The sequence below is a fragment of the Oncorhynchus keta genome, chromosome 36 (genome assembly GCF_023373465.1).
Source record: "Oncorhynchus keta strain PuntledgeMale-10-30-2019 chromosome 36, Oket_V2, whole genome shotgun sequence".
NCBI lineage: Eukaryota > Metazoa > Chordata > Actinopteri > Salmoniformes > Salmonidae > Oncorhynchus > Oncorhynchus keta.
The window spans coordinates 15,340,012-15,347,511 of NC_068456.1; the positions used below are offsets into that span (position 1 = coordinate 15,340,012).

General features: G+C 48.9%; 1 pseudogene; it reads right to left on the minus strand.

The window, feature by feature from the left end:
* Positions 1 to 47: 47 nt before the first annotated feature.
* On the minus strand, positions 48 to 100 carry LOC118375244 (uncharacterized; annotated as a pseudogene).
* Positions 101 to 7,500: the final 7,400 nt, after the last annotated feature.

The window sequence follows — 7,500 nt, forward strand, 5'->3', positions numbered from 1 at the left end:
TAGTATTTACTGTAGTGTTTCTGCCTTATTAACTTTGACATGGAAGTGGGGGCTTTCTCCTGGAGGAAACCTACTGGAGAAATACCAAAAGAGCACATTTTCCATAACCTATAATTAGGTAAGACTGGTGTCTAAACGAATATGTTCAGTGCTTATAACCTATATGGCAGTGTTTCTCAGCCCTGGTCCTCCAGGACCCTCAACAGTACACATTTTATTGCAGCCCTGGACAAACACACCTAATTCAGCTCATTGAGGGCTTGATGATTAGTTGACAAGTTGAATCAGGTGTGCTTGTCCAGGGTTACAATAAAAATGTGTTGGGAAACACTGCTATATGGAATACAATATATGGTACATACTTGGCATGTAGATTTGTCACCCATTGGTGGCACAAATAGGGATATGGGGGGGTTGAGGAATATTAAAATGAAATAGATATTGTGTAGTAGCGTATTCTACTGTTTACTACAGTTTTCTACAGTGTACTACAGAATTCTATAGTAAGTCCTGTAGTATTCTATAGTAAACTATAGTATTTTTTTCATGTGGGTATGAGGGTGTTTACCATGGCTTATAAAATAAAATGATCTTATTCTTGAAATGATATCCAGCTGTCCAACATGCTACATCAGATTTTTTCACACATTCATTGTGTGAATTCCTCTTCAAGAAGCATCTTTATTGTACCCCTTTCTTGGGCGTTTCTTTCTCTCACTCCCTTCACACCCTGGCGGTGCCTACAGTGTCCCCAGAGTCTACAGTGTCCCCAGAGTCTCACAGACACTGAATCACAAGTAAACAAAATACTAATTACCACAGAACAGAACTATCAATATCCACACATGGAATACTACTCCCTTAGTACTACATATTATTGCATATCCCTTAGTCCTACATATAATCCTCAAAATATGCCCTTCTACCATGTCAGGATTATTTTGGTTAATGATGAATAATGCATGAATATCCCCCTCCCACTGGCTTCTAATGCCGTCTCTTATTGGCGTTGGCACAGCGCCACTCACGCCTCTGTCTGTCTGGGGTCCAACGCTCACAGACTCAAACCCCCACCCCCCAATCAAAGCTGATTTCCCTACCAAAAGTGAACAGCCAAAACCATGACTAAAACAATTGCATTACTAAAACTGCTTTTATGGAAACAAGACATTTGAGGGTATCAAATTTGAGAATAAAGCACATGTTGACTATTGTCATACGTTCTTAGTAGTGTCCTGTCAACTTTTTGTGAAATTTTGGTGTTTGCACCTTACTCTTTCTGTTTTTCTGTTACACCGTCCACAAGCAGAGGAGAGCAAAATAAAGGGAGAGAGGGAAGGAGAGAGAGCGAGAGGAAGAGAGAGGACAGCCCTGGCTGTCAGTGACAAGCTAGTTGTCGGGTCGTTAACAAGGGGTAGGGGGGCCTGGACATATGGATGAGAGTGGGAGAGGGAGGACAGTGTGACAATCCACCAATCCACATTCCATCCCGGAGGGGCAGCCACGGGACATGGCTGGGGGGCAGGGGAGAACAGAGGGGGCTGCAGTTATAAACAATAAAGACAGAGTGTTATCTGAAGCAGCAAACCCCCCCCCCCCTCTGGCTGCAGGGATCTGTGGTGGAGGAAATCAATAGATACTCACTGAACACACTGCCATAACCTTGTCAGACCTGAGCAAGGGTACTACTGAGAGCCAGGGGAAGGGGACAAGGGAGAGAGAGGGAGAGAAAGAAGGGGAGAGGGGGAAAGGGGGAGAGGGGGAGAGGGAGAGGGGTAGCGAAGGAGAAGCCAGAAGAGAGAAAAAAAGAGTGACGGAAAGAGAGATCAGAGAAGTAGTGGTGTCATGTGGCTTAGAGTGAGTGACCGGTAATAGCTGTGTGTGTGTGTGTGTGTGTGTGTGTGTGTGTGTGTGTGTGTGTGTGTGTGTGTGTGTGTGTGTGTGTGTGTGTGTGTGTGTGTGTGTGTGTGTGTGTGCGCGTACGTACGTGCGTGAGTGAGTGTCTGTCTGTGTGCGTCTGCGCCTACGTGTGTGTGTGTTCCATGGCCTTGCGGTGCTTCTAAAAGCCGTTCGCTCAACCGGCTCATCTCAGAGTGACCATGGCAGTGAACCCTCAGATTCCAGAACAGATAATCATCAGGCCCTCAGTGACCCAGCTCTTGACACACACACACACACACACACATACTTGGCCAGTCAGGATAACAGAAAAACAATCCTAAACCACAACTACTCCAGTATTTAACCAGCTGGGATTGTGGTGTGTGGAGGTACTATACAGTCACACAAAATAAAAATAAAATAAATAAGACACAGGTTTCTGGATCACTCTAATGGATGAGATGACGCCAGGCCAGAAAGCTGAGTCATTTCTGTATGGACAGTATGGGGATGGAACAGAGTCAGGAAGGAAGGGAAACTAAGAGGGACAGCGGCTCTATGTCTCTCATACATGAACACAGCACACACTCAGGAACTCATGGCTTTACAGACCATTTCAGGTCAGGGATGTGACCTAAGAATAGCTAGCAGACCTTTTACCTTACCGTCTGTTCCCTGACCCCTTCACACACACACACACACACACACACACACACACAGTATCCCGCTCCTTCCCGACGGAAACAAAGCACATCATTATGCCCACATCAATCCGAGGCTGAGAGGAACATGTAAAATACATGTGGCTTGTCTTGGCTAATGTATTGATATGGGAGCTAAGGGAAGGACTTAATGGCCAGGCTGGCTGGCTCACACAGTTAACTCTGCTTTTTCTTCTAGCTGCTCCTTTCATCTGAATTATTGAACAGTGTAATACCTGACGACTGTCATAGCTGCTTCTTATTCTCCCTGGATCTTTCGCTTTTCATCTCTATTTAGTCATATTCACCGCTCCCTTTCTCTTTTCACCTTTCTCTTTACCTTTCTTTCTCTTCTTCCATCATTTTCTGTATATACAGTGGGGAGAACAAGTATTTGATACACTGCCGATGTAACGACGTTCGTTTGTTGAAGGAGAGTCGGACCAAAATGTAGCGTGGTGGTTACTCATGTGTTTAATGAAACTAATGACGATACATGAAATAACTTAATATACAAAAAAAAAAAAACGGAACGTGAAAACCTAATTACAGACTATCTGGTGAACACTACACAGAGACAGAAACAATCACCCACAAAATACACAGCCCTCCCCGGCTACCTAAATATGGTTCCCAATCAGAGACAACGAGAATCACCTGACTCTGATTGAGAACCGGATCAGGCAGCCAAACCTATGCTACACCCCTACTCAGCCGCAATCCCAATGCCTACAAAAAACCCAATACGAAACACAACATTTAAACCCATGTCACACCCTGGCCTGACCAAATATATAACGATAACACAAAATATGACCAAGACGCACCTCAAAACCATAGGGAGGGTCCGGGTGGGCTTCTGTCCATGGTGGCGGCTCCGGCTCCGGCTCGGGACGTGGACCCCACTCCATTAATGTCATAGTTCCTCCCCTTCGCGTCCTGGGATAATCCACCCTCGCCGCCGACCATGGCCTAATAGTCCTCACCCAGAACCCCACTGAACTGAGGGGCAGCTCGTGACTGAGGGGCAGCTCAGGACTGAGGGGCAGCTCGGGACTGAGGCAGCTCGGGACTGAGGGGAAGCTCGGGACTGAGGGGCAGCTCGGGACTGAGGGGCAGCTCGGGACTGAGGGGCAGCTCGGGACTAAGGGGAAGCCCGGGACTGAGGGGAAGCCCAGGACTGAGGGGAAGCCCGGGACTGAGGGGAAGCCCAGTACTGGGGAGAAGCCCAGTACTGAGAGGAAGCCCAGTACTGAGAAGAAGCCCAGTACTGAGATGAAGCTCAGGCAGGTAGTTGGCTCCGGTAGATCCTGGCTGGCTGGCGGATCTGGAAGATTCTGGTTGACTGGCAGATCTGGAAGAGTCTGGTTGACTGGCAGATCTGGAAGATCATGGCTGACTGGCGGATCTAGCTGCTCTGGCTGCTCCATGCAGACTGACAGCTCTGGCTGCTCCATGCAGACTGGCAGCTTTGTGCAGACTGACAGCTCTGGCTGCTCCATGTAGACTGGCAGCTCTGGCTACTCCATGCAGACTGGCAGCTTTGTGCAGACTGACAGCTCTGGCTGCTCCATGTAGATTGGCAGCTCAGGCTGCTCCATGCAGACTGACAGCTCTGGCTGCTTCATGCAGACTGACAGCTCAGGCTGCTCCATGCAGGCTGACAGCTCTGGCTGCTCCATGCAGTCGGGCAGCTCAGGCTGCTCTGAACAGGCAGGAGGCTCCGGCAGCGCTGTAGAGGAGGAAGGCTCTGGAAGCGCTGAACAGGCGGGAGACTCCGACAGCGCAGGAGGGAAGGAAGGCTCTGGCTGTGCTGAACAGGCGAGGCGCACTGAAGGCCTGGTGCGTGGTGCTGGAACTGGTGGTACTGGATCAAGGACACGCACAGGAAGCCTGGTGCGGGGAGCTGCTACCGGAGGACTGGTGTGTGGAGGTGGCTCTGGATAGACCTGACCGTGCAGGCGCACTGGAGCTCTTGAGCACCGAGCCTGCCCAACCTTACCTGGCTCGATGCCCACTCTAGCACGGCCAATACGAAGAGCTGGTATGAACCGCACCGGGCTATGCACCCGCACTGGAAACACCGTGCGCTCCATAGCATAACACGGTGCCTGCCCGGTCTCTCAAGCACAGGGAGTTTGCGCAGGTCTCCTACCTGGCATAGCCATACTCCCTGTAAGCCCCCCCCCCCCAATACATTTTTGGGGCTGACTCTCAGGCTTCCATCCGCGACGCCGTGCTGCCTCCTCATACCAGCGCCTCTCTGCTTTTTCCGCCTCCAGTTCTTCCTTGGGACAGGGATATTCTCCAGGCTGAGCCCAGGGTCCTTTTCCGTCTAATATCTCCTCCCAAGTCCAGAAGTCCTTTGATCGCTGCTCCTCACGATTAACAGGGAGAGTTGGCTCAGGTCTGACTCCTGACTCTGCCACTCTCTCCCTGAGCCCTCCCCCAATGCATTTTTGGGGCTGACTTTCGGGTTTCTTTCTGCGCCGCCGTGTCTTTCTCTTCGACTCCATTCTCCTATAGCCCTCTTCGCACTGCTCCAGCGAATCCCAGGCGGGCTCCGGCACTCTCTCTGGGTCGACCGCCCACCTGTCTATTTCCTCCTACGTCGTATACTCCCGATATTGTAGCTCCTGCTGCCGCTGTTGTTTCTCCTCATAACAGCGTCTCTCAGCTCTCGCCGCCTCCAGTTCTTCTCCGAACAATTCATCCTCCTTTCGCTGCTCCTGCTGTCGCTGCCTGTTACCACGCCACTCGGTCCGTGTGTGGTGGGTGATTCTGTAACGGCGTTCGTTTGTCGAAAGAGAGTCGGACCAAAATGCGGCGTGGTAGTTACTCATGTATTTAATGAAGGATCGCGAATACATGAAATAACTATACAAATACAAAAACAACAAACGGAACGTGAAAACCTAATACAGCCTGTGTAGTTGTTCACCAGACAGGCTGTATTAGGTTTTCACGTTCCGTTTGTTGTTTAGAGGTCTGTAAAAGCCAGAACATCCAGAAAATTACATTGTATTATTTTTAAGTAATTAATTTGCATTTTATTGCATGACATAGGTATTTGATACATCAGAAAAGCAGAACTTAATATCTGGTACAGAAACCTTTGTTTGCAATTACAGAGATCATATGTTTCCTATAGTTCTTGACCAGGTTTGCACACACTTCAGCAGGGATTTTGGCCCACTCCTCCATACAGACCTTCTCCAGATCCTTCAGGTTCTGGGGCTGTTGCTGGGCAATACGGACTTTCAGCTCCCTCCGAATATTTTCCATTGGGTTCAGGTCTGGAGACTGGCTAGGCCACTCCAGGACATTGAGATGCTTCTTACGGAGCCACTCCTTAGTTGCCCTGGCTGTGTGTTTTGGGTCGTTGTCATGCTGGAAGACCCAGCCACTACCAATCTTCAATGCTCTTATTGAGGGAAGGAGGTTGTTGGCCAAGATCTCGCGATACATGGCCCCATCCATCCAATCCTCAATACGGTGCAGTCGTCCTGTCCCCTTTGCAGAAAAGCATCCCCAAAGAATGATGTTTCCACCTCAATGCTTCACGGTTGGGATGGTGTTCTTGGGGTTGTACTCCAAACACCAATCTCGAACAAACCATTTCTGTATGGACCTCGCTTTGTGCACAGGGGCATTGTCATCCTGAAACAGGAAAGGGCCTTCTCCAAACTGTTGCCACAAAGTCGGAAGCATAGAATAATCTAGAATGTCATTGTATGCTGTAGCATTAAGATTTCCCATCACTGGAACTAAGGGGCCTAGCACAAACCATGAAAAACAGCCCCAAATCATAATTCCTCCTCCACCAAACTTTACAGTTGGCACTATGCGTTTGGGCAGGAAGCGTTCTACTGGCATCTGCCAAACTCAGATTTGTCAGTCTGACTGCCAGATGGTGAAGCGTGATTCATTACTCCAGATAAAGCATTTCCACTGCTCCAGAGTCCACTGGCGCCAAGCTTTACACCACTCCAGCCGACGCTTGGCATTGCGCATGGGGATCTTAGGCTTGTGTGCAGCTGCTCAGTCATGGAAACCCATTGCATGAATCTCCAGATGAACAATTATTGTGCTGACGATGCTTCCAAAGGCAGTGTGGTACTCGGTAAAGAGTATTGCAACCGCAGACAGATGATTTTTACTCACTACGCACTTCAGCACTTGGCAGTCTCGTTCTGTGAGCTTGTGTGCGCTACCACTTCGCGGCTCAGCCGTTGTTGATCTTAGACGTTTCCACTTCACAATAATAGTACTTACAGTTGACCTGACTTGTTGGAAAGGTGGCATCCCATGATGGTGCCACGTTAAAAGTCACGGAGCTCTTCAGTAAGATCATTCAATTATTTTATTTGATTGAACCTTTATTTAACTAGGCAAGTCAGTTTAAGAAATAATTCTGATTTACAATGACGGCCTACCCCGGTCAAACCCGGATGACGCTGGGCCAATTGTGAGCCGCTCTATGGGACTCCCAATCACAGCCAGTTGTGATACCGTCTCAAATCGAACCAGGGTCTGTAGTGACGCCTCTAGCACCTAGATGCAGTGCCTTAGACTACTGCACAACTCGGGAACCCAGTTCGAAAAAATAGGAATCTTCCACAATACCACTACACCAGCAGCGCTGCTGCCGTGCTACTGTCAATGTTTGTCTATGGAGATTGCATGGCCATGTGCTCCATTTTATACACCTGTCAGTAACAAGTGCGTCTGAAATAGCCGAATCCACTAGTTTGAAGGGGTGTCCACATACTGCTGTATATATAGTGTATATATTTCCCTCTTTACCTCTCTCTTCCCTCTTCCATGTATAGTCAAAGGAAGGTGTAGATGATAGATTGTGTATCAGTGGCCTGCTGGTCCTGTGTTGGATCTGGTTGGTACGGGGTGAAGAGCACGC